Source organism: Tursiops truncatus, chromosome 18 (genome assembly GCF_011762595.2).
Source record: "Tursiops truncatus isolate mTurTru1 chromosome 18, mTurTru1.mat.Y, whole genome shotgun sequence".
NCBI classification, from domain to species: domain Eukaryota; kingdom Metazoa; phylum Chordata; class Mammalia; order Artiodactyla; family Delphinidae; genus Tursiops; species Tursiops truncatus.
The window spans coordinates 56,786,052-56,800,261 of NC_047051.1; positions in this window are offsets into that span (position 1 = coordinate 56,786,052).

Sequence of the window (14,210 nt, forward strand, 5' to 3'; positions counted from 1 at the left end):
CATGTTGTTGAAAAATCTGATCTGCACCAAATCTGAAGGACTATTGGGACATAAAGGAGCTTGTGGGTACTTTTTTTCTTGAGAAGAAAATTTCAAATAGATGATCTTCAACACAAAACAAAATATTGGTGAAACCGCTAATTGTTGATGCTCTAATATCTGAAACAATAAAGCAAAATGGGTTGTTTGTTTATAAAGGGAAAGCTGTGTTGTAATTACAGTCTCTGAGCACAGCAGAAATGCCGATCTTCTGTAGGGCTTGGAAAGCATGAATGAAGTTCAGGGATTGGCAGACTTTTAGAAATGGAAGTTTTTAGGAATGGTTGACCTTTATCTGAGAAGGATGTTTAATGGATTTTTGCTGTTGCTTATTGGCTGACTTCCAAACACATTCACTGACGTGAATTGTCATTGATTTATGAAATGAATATAAACGAGTTTCAGTGGTTATGTTTTATCTTGGCCAGGGAAAAAAATCATTCTTTTCCTGGAACACTATGAACATTTATTATCACATCAAATAGGATATAGATATTTCATTGTTCAACATTTTTATATGATAACAAATGTGCTGGCTTCTATAATGATATCTGACACGTGTTACATCCTGTATGCTGTCTGGGGGTACCAAAGCTCTTTCAGTGTTATAGATTCAATCAGGGCATGTAGAAAAAAACTGTATAAGAGTTAATAATGTTTTCTTCTAATTTTTACTGTGTTTTCTCCTATTTCAAAGGAAGGTAGAAATCTACCAAGAGTGTCTCAGATAATCATGATCCAAAATGGAAATAAAGTTGCATTTATTTCCATCCTGTTATAACCATGGATTCCAGTAAGGTAATCAATACAGTTTGCAAGCAAACTTCTGCCTTTGGTAAATGTTTCTCATTATATTTAAAGGAACTAAGAAGTGATACTAATATTATACAATTATATTTATAGCAGCCATTTTTGAATTTGTAATATGCTTCAAGTTTTGTGGAAACCATATATCACAATTAATCATAATAATAATCCTATGGGATAAATACAAAATGGAATAATATAACTAGCAACTCATTTCCTTAAAAGCAGAAATACTAAATGAGAAATATGAGTCTCATTGTAAGAGTCTTAATTTAAGTAAAATTGTGAGACAAATCACTTTTATTTAAGTATTCTTTAATTAAGACCATGTTGTAAATCACTTTTTCAATGTTTTCAATAATATAAAAAATAAAGACTATTTAAACCCAGGTCATGAAGCCAATAATTAATACAGTTACTAATTTGAATGATAGATTATCAATAAGATTAACTTTGAAGAATTCTGCATTAGGCAATGGATAAGTAATTTTTTTCAGGCCAAGATTCTCACAGAGAACAATTCAGAAAGTTGGACATAACACAGATATCTTCCCTTGTAAGGATTTAGAGAGATCGAAAGCAGTAAGAAATTGTGGGGTCAGTATCTCGAAATAGAGGAAAGTCAAAAAAACTTAATTTGGCATACAAAGATGCTTTTCCTCTCAGGGCAATTGCAGATGCAAGAGGTAAAATTATGGACTAAGAGGATGAGTAAGTGATTAGAGCTTTCATCTGTCTCCCTAATATGGAGCACTCTGGTAAATACTCCAGGTTTTTAGAAGTGAACTTAACAGCCATATCCTATGAGTAGAAGGGGTTTAGAAAGAGACCCTCCAACAATAATTGAAACCCAGAGTGAAATCATCTTAATACCTAGTCTATTAAGAAAATCTGACTTTATTCTGGCTGCCTTCTGGAAGTAAAAGTAAATCCACTTGGAAAAATTAAGATCACCTAGAACTTTACATTATTTTGAATTTTTCTTTCCAATGGTCTGGAATTCTATTTTTAAAAAGGAAATAAGAACAGAAGCAAGAAGAACTACAATCCTGCAGCCTGTAGAACAAAAACCACATTCACAGAGGATAGACAAAATGAAAAGGTAGAGGGCTATGTACCAGATAAAAGAACAAGAAAAAACCCCAGAAAAGCAACTAAATGAAGTGGAGATAGGCAACCTTCCAGAAAAAGAATTCAGAATAATGACAGTGAAGATGATCCAGGACCTTGGAAAAAGAATGGAGGCAAAGATCTAGAAGATGCAAGAAATGTTTAACAAACACCTAGAAGATTTAAGAAAAAACAGAGATGAGCAATACAATTACTGAAATGAAAACTGCACTAGAAGGAATCAATAACAGAATACCTGAGGCAGAATAAAGGATAAGTGACCTGGGAGACAGAATTGTGGAATTCACTGCTGTGGAACAGAATAAAGAAAAAAGAATGAAAAGAAATAAGACAGCCTAAGAGACCTCTGGGACAACATTAAACGCAACAACACTCGCATTATAGGGGTCCCAGAAGGAGAAGAGAGAGAGAAAAGACCCGAGAAAATATTTGAAGAGATGATAGTCAAAAACTTCCCTAACATGGGAAAGGAAATAGCCACCCAAGTCCAGGAAGTGCAGAGACTCCCATACAGGATAAACTCAAGGAGGAACATGCCAAGACACATAGTAATCACACTTGCAAAATTAAAGACAAGGAAAAATTATTGAAAGCAGCAAGGGAAAAATGACAAATAACATACAAGGGAACTCCCATAAGGTTAACAGGTAATTTCTCAGCAGAAACTCTACAAGCCAGAAGGGAGTGGCATGATATACTAAAAGTGATGAAAGGAAAGAACCTACAACCAAGATTACTCTACCTGGCAAGGATCTCATTCAGATTCGATGGAGAAATCAAAAGCTTTACAGACAAGCAAAAGCTAAGAGAATTCAACACCACCAAAACAGGTATACAACAAATGCTAAAGGAGCTTCTCTAAGTGGGAAACACAAGAGAAGAAAAGGACCTACAAAAACAAACCCAAAACAATTAAGAAAATGGTCATAGGAATATACATATTGATAATTACCTTAAACGTGAATGGATTAAATGCTCCAGCCAAAAGACACAGGCTTGCTGAATGGATACAAAAATAAGACCCATCTATATGCTGTCTACAAGAGACCCACTTCAGACCTAGGGACACATACAGACTGACAGTGAGGGGATGGAAAAAGATATTCCATGCAAATGGAAATCAAAAGAAAGCTGGAGTAGCAATACTCATATCAGATAAAATAGACTTTAAAATAAAGAATGTTACAAGAGACAAGGAAGGACACTATATAATAATCAAGGGATCAAACCAAGAAGAAGATATAACAATTATAAATATATATGCACCCAACATAGGTTCACCTCAATACTTAAGGCAACTGCTAACAGCTATAAATGAGGAAATCGACAGAGCACAATAATAGTGGGTGACTTTAACACCTCACTTACACCAATGGACAGATCATCCAAAATGAAAATAAATAAGGAAACAGAAGCTTTAAATGACTAATAGACCAGATAGATTTAATTGATATAGGACATTCCATCCAGAAACAGAAGATTACACTTTTTTCTCAAGTGCACATGGAACATTCTCCAGTATAGATCACATCTTGGGTCACAAATCAAGCCACAGTAAATTTAAGAAAATTGAAATCATATCAAGCATCTTTTCTGACCACAACGCTATGAGATTAGAAATGAATTAGAGGGAAAAAATCGTAAAAAACACAAACACATGGAGGCTAAACAATACATTGCTAAATAACCAAGAGATCACTGAAGAAATCAAAGAGGAAATCATAAAATACCTAGAGACAAATGAAAATGAAAACACGACAATCCAAAACCTATGGGATACAGCAGAAGCAGTTCTCAGAGGGAAGTTTATAGCTATACAATCCTACCTCAAAAAACAAGAAAAATCTCAAACAATCTAACCTTACACCTAAAGGAACTAGAGAAAGAAGAAAAAACAAAACCCAAAGTTAGTAGAAAGAAAGAAATCATAAAGATCAGAGCAGAAATAAATGAAATAGAAGCAAAGAAAACAATAGCAAAGATCAATAAAACTAAAAGCTGGTTCTTTGAGAAGATAAACAAAATTGATAAACCATTAGCCAGTCTCATCAAGAAAAAGAGAGAGAGGACTCAAATCAATAAAATTAGAAAAGAAAAAGAAGTTACAACAGACATTGCAGAAATACAAAGCATCCTACGAGACTACTACAAGCAACTCTATGCCAAAAAAATGGACAACCTGGAAGAAATGGACAAATTCTTACAAAGGTATAACCTTCCAGGACTGAACCAGGAATAAATAGAAAATATGAACAGACCAATCACAAGTAATGAAATTGAAAATGTGATTAAAAATCTTCCAACAAACAAAAGTCCAGGACCAGATGGCTTTACAGGTGAATTCTATCGAACATTTAGAGAAGAGCTAACACCCATCCTTCTTAAACTCTTCCAGAAATTTGCAGAGGAAGGAACACTCCCAAACTCATTCTATGAGGCCACCATCACCCTGATACCAAAACCAGACAAAGATAATACAAAAAAAGAAAATTACAGACCAATATCACTGATGAATATAGATGCAAAAATCCTCAACAAAGTACTAGCAAACAGAATCCAACAACACATTAAAAGGATCATACACCATGATCAAGTGGGATATATCCCACAGATGCAAGGATTCTTCAATATATGCAAATCAATCAATTTGATACACCATATTAACAAACTGAAGAATAAAAACCATACGATCATCTCAATAGATGCAGAAAAAGCTTTTGACAAAATTAAACACCAATTTATGATAAAAACTCTCCAGAACGTGGGAATAGAGGGAACTAACCTCAACATAATAAAGACCATTTATGACAAACCCACAGCAAACATCATTCTCAATGGTGAAAATCTGAAAGCATTTCCTCTATGATCAGGAATGCAACAAGGATGTCCACTCTCACCACTATTATTCAACATAGTTTTGGAAGTCCTAGCCATGGCAATCAGAGAAGAAAAAGAAATAAAAGGAATACAAATTGGAAAAGAAGAAATAAAACTGTCACTGCTGGCAGATGACATGACACTATACACAGAGAATCCTAAAGGTGCCACCAGAAAACTCTTAGAGCTAATCATTGAATTTGGTAAAGTGCAGGATACAGAATTAATGCACAGGAATCTCTTACATTCCTATACACTAATGATGAAAAAGAGAAATTAAGGAAACATTCCCATTTACCATTGCAAATAAAAGAATAAAATACCTAGGAATAAACCTACCTAGGGAGATAAAAGACCTGCATGCAGAAAACTATAAGACACTGATGAAAGAAATTAAAGATGATACCAACAGATGGAGATATATACCATGTTCTTGGATTGGAAGAATCAATATTGTGAACATGACTATATTACCCAAAGCAACCTACAGATTCAATGCAATCCCGATCAAATTACCAATGGCATTTTTTACAGAATTAGAACAAATCATCTTAAAATTTGTATGGAGACAAAAAGACCCTGAATAGCCAAAGCAGTCTTGAGGGAAAAAAACGGAGCTGGAGAAATCAGACTCCCTGACTTCAGACTATACTACAAAGCTACAGTACTCAAGACAATATGGCACTGGCACAAAAACAGAAACATAGATCAATGGAACAAGATAGAAAGCTGAGAGATAACCCCACGCACCTATGGTCAACTAATCTATGAAAAAGGAAGGAAAGATATACAATGAGAAAAGACAGTCTCTTCAATAAGTGGTGCTGGGAAAACCAGACAGCTACATGTAAAAGAATGAAGTTAGAACACTCCCTAACACCATACACAAAATAAACTCAGAATGGTTTTGAGACCTAAATGTAAGACCAGACACTATAAAACTCTTGGAGGAAAACATAGGAAGAACAGTCTGATATAAATCACAGCAAGATCTTTGTTGATCCACCTCCTAGAGTAATGGAAATAAAAACAAAAATAAACAAATTGGACCTAATGAAACTTCAAAGCTTTTGCACAGCAAAGGAAGCCATAAACAAGATGAAAAGACAACCCTCAGAATGGGAGAAAATATTTGCAAATGAATCAACAAACAAAGGATTCATCTCCAAGGTATATAAACAGCTCATGCAACTCAATATTAAAGAAACAAACAACCCAATCCAAAAATGGGCAGAAGACCTAAGTAGATATTTCTCCATAGAAGACATACAGATGGCCAAGAGGCACATGAAAAGCTGCTCAACATCACTAATTATTAGAGAAATGCAAATCAAAACTACAATGAGGTATCACCTCACACCAGTTAGAATGGGCATCATCAGAAAATCTACAAACAACAAATGCTGGAGAGGGTGTGGAGAAAAGGGTACTCTCTTGCACTGTTGGGAATGTAAATTGATACAGCCACTATGGAGAACAGTATGGACGTTCCTTTAAAAACTAAAAATAGATTACCATATGATCCAGAAATCCCACTACTGGGCATATATCCAGAGAAAAGCATAATTCAAAAAGACCCATGCACCCCAATGTTCATTTCAGCACTATTTACAATAGCCATGTCATGGAAGGAACCTATATGCCCATCAACAGACGATTGGATAAAGAAGATGTGGTTCATATATACAATGGAATATTACTCAGCCATAAAAAGGAATGAAATTACGTCATTTGTTGAGACGTGGCTGGATCTAGAGACTGTCATACAGAGTGAAGTAAGTCAGAAAGAGGAAAACAAATATTGTATATTAATGCATGTATGTGGAACGTAGAAAGAACTGGTTTGCAGGGCAGAATTTGAGACACAGATGTAGAGAACAAACGTATGGACACCAAGGGGGGAAAGCTGAGGGGGTGGGGTGGGGATGGTGGTGTGATGAATTGGGCGATTGGGATTGACATGTATACACTGATGTGTATAAAATTGTTGACTAATAAGGACCTGCTATGCAAAAAACATAAATAAAATAAAATTAAAAATTAAAAAAAGGAAATAATATATCAGAAAATAAGAATAATTTTAAAAAGGGAAAAAGCAAAATAGAACAAATTCATAATAATTTTAAATATTGGAGTTGCCAGTCATGCAAGTTAAAATTACTATGATTAATATGATAAGAAATTAACTGACACAATAGAGATTATAATAACTGAAAACTATGTGATAGAAACAAATGGAAATTATATAAATGAAAATACAATTGATTAAATTAACAGCTGAGTGAATGGCTTTCATGGCAGATGAGGAACAGTTGAAGAGCTAATTGGTGACGTTGCATATATTTCAAAAGGAGTAATGCAGATAACAAGTCCAAAAGAGGCAAAAGATAGAAAATATAGAAAAGAATAAAGAAGTCATGTGAAACATAGTGAAACATCTAATACATGTGTGAGTTAAATTCCAGAGAAAGGTAGAAGTATTGAAGTAGAAAACATCTGAAGAGATAGTGGCTGATAATACTCCAAAAGAAGAAACCATAATAAGTTACAGTTTCAAGAATCAATACAAAACCCAAGAAATAAAAATCTGAAGTACAGCACGACTAAGCTCTAAGTAGAAAAAATTATGACAAAGACTAAAATATATTCTAAGTAGTAGTCAAAAGTAAAAAAGAAACAATTATCTATTGCTTATAACTACATTCCCAGTTGAGAATGACAGCCTACTTTCCAATAGAATAAAATGAAATCCAGAAGATAATGAAGTCATATCTTCAAAATATATTTCTATAACAAACATTGAGTTCTGTACTGAGTAAAATATATTTTAAAAATACAGGTTAAGTAATGATTAAGTAAAGAAAACAACAATAAAAGTATCATCTTCAACGTAAACCCCACAACGCTTGAGATGATTAGGCAACAGCCAATACAATCTGGGAAATAATAAAAATAATTCTTTGATTAGAATGAAAATGATCCCAGGTGAAGTTTGGAGATGAAAAGGAAAATGAAGAGCCAATAACAATAATAAATACATAGGAAACTCTAAATGAATATTTACTGGAAAAATTACATGTTTATAATATACATATTACATTTATATATAATAAAGCAATGCTGGTTGAATTTCCACTGAAATTAGAAAATAATTATAAAATAATATATACACCAAAAGATAATATAGAAAAAAATTAATAGTTTTTAAAAGATTCCAAAATAAATCAGAATGGAGAGAGGAACATATAATCATGAAACAAAGAGAATACAAAGAATAAAAAGTAGAATTACATAAATTACCTTAGTAATCAGAATGAGTATTAAAAATAAACTAGTATTCAAAACACAAAATTTTTCATATGGTACACAAAAACAAAATCCAATTATATGCTGTTTAAAATAGATAACCCTAAAATATAATGATATAGGAAAAACCACAAATGGTGAAATGAGTTAAAACTTGCATGACGCTATACTAACACCAGTTATCAGGCATAAGAGAATTAAGAAAATAATTCTTAATTAGATAAAGATGGATATAATTAATCAGGACAATAAACTTGGTATTTATATTACTATTAAATGTGTATGGAAAAATTAATTATATATATTAATATATACAATTTATATATAAATATATGTGTATATATATATATTTATAATTAGCCCTTGAACAGTGCCAAGATTAGGGGCATTGATCCCCATGCAGTTGAAAATCCAAGTATAACTTATAGTCAGCCCTCTGTATGTATAGGCAGTTCCTCCCTATTCATAGTTCTGCATTTTCCAAATCAACCAACTGCAGATCCTGTAGTACTGTGGTAATGTAGTACTTGTTTATTTTTTAAAAATCCAAGTGTAAGTGGATCTATGCAGTTCAAACCCATGTTGTTCAAGGATCAACTGTATATGTAATAGAAATAAAATCATCGGTAATTAAATCCTCAATTATAAAGGTGAATTTACACAGCAAGACAAAATAAGGAGAAATAAATCAGGAAAGATATAAGGTATCATGCAGCACTGAGACTATATAAGAAACAAATATAATTTATATATTTAGAGAACTGCACCCAGAATCTGAGAATAGTATTCATTAGTTTGAAGTGCATATGAAACACAGTGAAATTCACCTTTTTTATTAACTTTATGAAGAAAAAATTTACATAAAATAGACTGTATCCTCTAAAGTGGACTATTATCTGGGTTTTGCACAGGTGTTTACACCAATGAAACCACCAACTCAACCAAGAGGTATAGTATTTCCATCACCTACAAAGGATTCCACATGTTTTTTAAGGCCCATTATTCTGTCTATAATGGATTCCAGGTGATCACCAATCTACTTCTTTGATTCTACATATCAGTATGCTTCTTATACAATTTCTAGAGTGCAGAAAAAATGTCCTTCTCAATCCTTTTCTAAATGGCATAGCAATGATCTCCAATCAGGGGAATATCTATTGTGACACAAGTGCAATAGAGCAGCGGTTCCCAACCTTTTTGGAACCAGGGACCGGTTTCATGGAAGACAATTTTTCCATGGACAGCGGGCGGGGGGGATGGATCAGGCTGTAATGGGATGGTGGGGAGAAATGGAGAGCGGCAGAAGAAACCCGACTTCCCTATCTTTGGCTATAAGTGTGGCCTTCTACCTCCAGATGCAGGTCGTGTACTTTTCACATGAAAGCTTTATTTCTTGCTTTCAGGGAGATAGAACGGAGAGGCAAAGTGTCCCTCTTACGTTGCCCATTTCTTAAGTAACTTTAATTCAGAATAATCAATATACCATTAAGGCACATTTTGGGGTGGCCTACCCTGGGCTCCAACATTCTTTACAGCTATCTTGCTTAGCATGTTTTCTATGTGTTTTGAAATTTTAGTGTAAATTGTAGATTTTTCTTCTTTGCACTAACTTCACCATGTTTAATGATTTCTTGGCTCTACCTAGTAGTCACAAAATCCTGTATATGTTGAGGTCTGTTTGGTATTTATGGCTAAGACTCCTTCCCACAGTAAATTTGACATTGCAGATGTAGTCGCTGAGTCAGTGGAGAGCTTAGTAAAAGTCCTATCTGTGTAGTTTTTGCAACTCCTTCCTACCACAGGAAGTACTGATATTTATATTAGTCCTTCTCAGGGTAAGGCTTCTAGCTTTTTTCTCCATCTTTTCATAGGTCAGGAGTACTTCCTTAGACCATGCGTAATGGTAGTCCTGGATCTGGTTTGCCACACTGTTTATGTTTACTGTTCCTGTTGCTGCAGAACTGAGTTTCAGTCCCAGGTATTGCTGTGTGTCTTATAAATGTATTTTTCTTACTTTGAACCATTTTATGACTTTGAAAAAGTCCTTCTTTACTCTGGAGCAAAGAGGGAATATCTAAGTGTGAACGCTCAGCAGTTTCTTGGTCAGAGGTTGAGCTTGTTTTATATCCAAAAATACCACTTCATTTATCAGTAATTCTTGGTCCTGTTTATAATGGCTTTTTGGCACTCTCTTTAGAAAGTAGTTTGGGTGTTTATTCCATGACAAATGCTGCTATTGAATTGTGCTCTGTATTAGTAAGGGCAGGTCAGATGACCAACTGACCTAGCTGTTATAAATGCATTTCTTTAATTCATAAAAGTAAAATTGCCAGTGTCACTCCTGCTCTTTATATTGGCTTAATATTTTCAGCTTGGTCTATGTTTCTCCAGTATCTTCATTTCATGTTAGTTTTCCACTAATTCCCACCACTGTCCTTATAAGGGATTCTCTGGTGTTGCACATTTATGTAACATTTTAACTCTACACATTGACAGAGAGGCCCTGGATTTGTTTCTCAACCATATTGCCCTTAGGACTACAATAAATGAAATTTCTTTTATAATTTTCTGATTTTCTTCCCATACCTTCAGTTGGGTATTTAAAGTCAATTGATCCTTTTCTTCAATACTCACTCCAGGATCAAAAGAAGCAGCCAGCCCTATGTCATAATACTTATAATCACAATTTTAGTCTTTGTGACTAAGTGTAGTAGGTACACAATATCCCACCAAGTTGTGCTTTATTTGCTCAATTATCACATGCCAGTATTGGATAATTGTTATGCCAATGACCACTAGTGTCTCATTTTTTCTTTACAAAAAATTTTTTAATGGTTCTTATAAAAATTGTGTGCTATGCAATTCCACAATTCAATTTTGGGTCTATACTTCACAGGAACACTTGTAGTACAAATTACACTTTAAGTCAAACTGGCAGCTCTCTCTCTACTCCTCCAAAAGGTTACATGCCCAAAATGGATTACTGTGAGTACTTAATGAAGGGAAAATTTATTTATAGATATGGACAGGACCAGGGAACCAATAAGAAATAGTAAAGCACTACAAGATCAACAAAAATAAGAAGCCATTATCATTCTCTTTAAGGCACACTGGGGAGGAGGGGTGCTGAATTGTTACTGGAATTCAGTAAGAGCTGTCACTGAAGGTAGGAGGCTGGCCTGCAGCAGCTGTGGCCTCCTGTAGAGGAACACAGCCAATGCCTAATGATGGACCCTTAAAAAAGGAATCCTAGAGTAAATCACCTTATTCTCCTGTTGGTGCGTCCTTTGGGAATAAGCAACGCGAAACTAAAGGAAAAAGAACCTGATGTTATTGAAGTCCAAACAATCATTAGAGATTATCCTTCAGGAACACAGAGCATGATAGAAAGAACAGAGAGTGGGTCTTCAGGTGCATACAGAGAATATCCACTCTGTAAGTACACAAACATTGAAAAATTATTAGGGTGAAAACATTCACATGTTTCTTCTATGTTAGAAAATAAGATATTTTACTAAGTTGTATAATATGCATTAAATATTTAGGACAGTACTACCAGAACTTTGGTGGTATCTATTATTTTATCTTCTTCATGTATTTATCATATTGCTTAACATATTTTGAAACTCTGTTGTATTTGTTTGACTGCCCACCAAATGACCTCCTTAAGAAAAAAGGAAAATCTATAAATTTTGTTCTTTGAGAGCCCAGCGGATAATTGAATCACTAGTAGGAGCTCAATAAATATTAAGCTGAACTCTAAAGATTTTTCTGTCTCAATTCCTTCATTATTAAAATAGATTAATTGTGTATACTTTATGAATCTAAAGTGACCAATATGAGAAGATTGCTGAGTACTGAAAATCACAAAACATGTTACTTACAAACTACCCTTAACTAAATCATTATTTTTCTTTTCATTTATTGAATATATTTTTCAAGTATAGTTTGAATGTAATGAAATATATACAAACAACTATTTTCATTGATCTTTGCTTAACAATTCAGTCATATGTCTCACTTTACCTTACTTTGTATCAATATATTGAAATTTAATACAGTATGCTGATTATTGTGAATAGCACTGTATTGCATATCTGAAAGTTGCTAAGAGTAAATCTTAATAGTCCTCGTCACAAGTAAAAATCATAACTATGTATGGTGAGGGATGGTAATTATATTTATTGTGATGATCATTTCTCAGTGTATGCAAGTATTGAATCATAATGTTGTACACCTGAAACTAACATGTTATATGTTAATATAACAGAAAAAAAAGTAATTTAGAAATAATATATGTAGCTTTCAGTTAAACATGAAGGAATTAAATCAAACTTTACTTCTGATAACTTTGATAACTACTAAAATGAAATTGAGATGCATGAAATGATGAAATAATATAAGTAACCAAAAAATGATCAACTGCAAGAAGAGACAACACACACACACACACACACACACACACACACACACAATGCAATCTCAGGAGCAGAGGGAACAGTGGTAATTGATCAAGTTAAATAGAGGCAACTGAAACATGAGCTCTAATTAGGAAGAGCCAAAGACAAATCATATTACCCAAATCTCAGAACTCTCAAAAAATTGGATTCCCCAGACACATTTGAGAAAGAAAATAGAGATAACACTTAAAGACAACTTATTGGTTATAAATTATGTATAAGAAGAAGTTATAGGAGTTTTCAGATTTTCCTTCTGAATCATCCTGAGAAATAAGCACAGCAATACCCATCCCATTTCAACAGAAGACTGAAGATTTATTTTCAGGAAAGATATTATCAGAGATAGTAGATGTACCAAACTAGGAATGAAAGGACTAAATCTCTCAAATGTTAATAATCATCTACTCACCCCCTAATAGGCACTAAGTATGCTGCCAGCATTGCTCATTTCCCTGGGGAGAGTTGTTTCCTGGAATAAGGGATTATAAACCACAGATACTGATGTTGTGAATCTCCCATCCATGAAGGCTCTGCCCTTATGACTTAAACATTTTCCAAAGTTCCCACTTCTTAATACCATCACATTGGGCAATAGGTTTCAAAATACAAATTTCCCGGGGTCACATTTAGACCACAGCACACATGTCAAAAACATGGAGGTATATAAAAGAAGAAATTACTGCAGTGAAAGTTGTTATCTAAGGAAGAATAAAAATCTGAGATCAGCAAGGTGAGAAAATGGTTGTTTTATGAGTCTTTTAAAACAATTTAACCTTAAAGAAAATATAAGATAAATAGTCCATATTATTTTTAATAGAATAAATTTTGCTACACTCATCTACCTAGTAGACTGTAAAATGACTTTTCAAAAGGAAAGCTCTGGTTAAATTTTTCCATTTACTTCCAAAATTGCATTTATGTATATGAGAACAATCATACACAATATTCTCCACTCATTTTTCTTTCATGAAAACATTTTTAAGATCCTTTCACTGTGTTGTGTTTATGCTATTTTTTAATATTTTATATTATCCTTTGGCCTTTCACTGTATATCATATTACACTGATTTTGGAGACACTTTTCTTTTAACATCTATGAAGCTAAATTGTATCTTATAGTGATAGTGTCTTTTTGTATGATTGGTAAGTTTGTTTTTGTTTTTCATTTGCTAGTAGTACATAAAATAATAATGCCATTTACAATAATGTCTTAGATTAAGTGAAATATAATTTATAGTCAGACTCTTATTGATGGACTTTTAGTTTATTTCCTGAACTTGGAAAGTAAAAACAATATTGCAATACACATATCAACATTTTTTTCTTTTGACATAAATGGGATTATGCCAGTAGAATTAAAGACATGGAAGGGAACTTCTAGTTAAAATGCATGTGCATTTTTAATTTAGATAAATATTAGGGAATCAGCCTATAAAGAGGATATAACAATTTGGGTATTCACCATGGGTCTTTGAAAATATCTATAGCTTTAGTTCTGCAAAACTCCTTTTTTTTTTTTTTTTTTTGTGGTACATGGGCCTCTCACTGTTGTGGCCTCTCCTGTTGCCGAGCACAGGCTCCGGACACGCA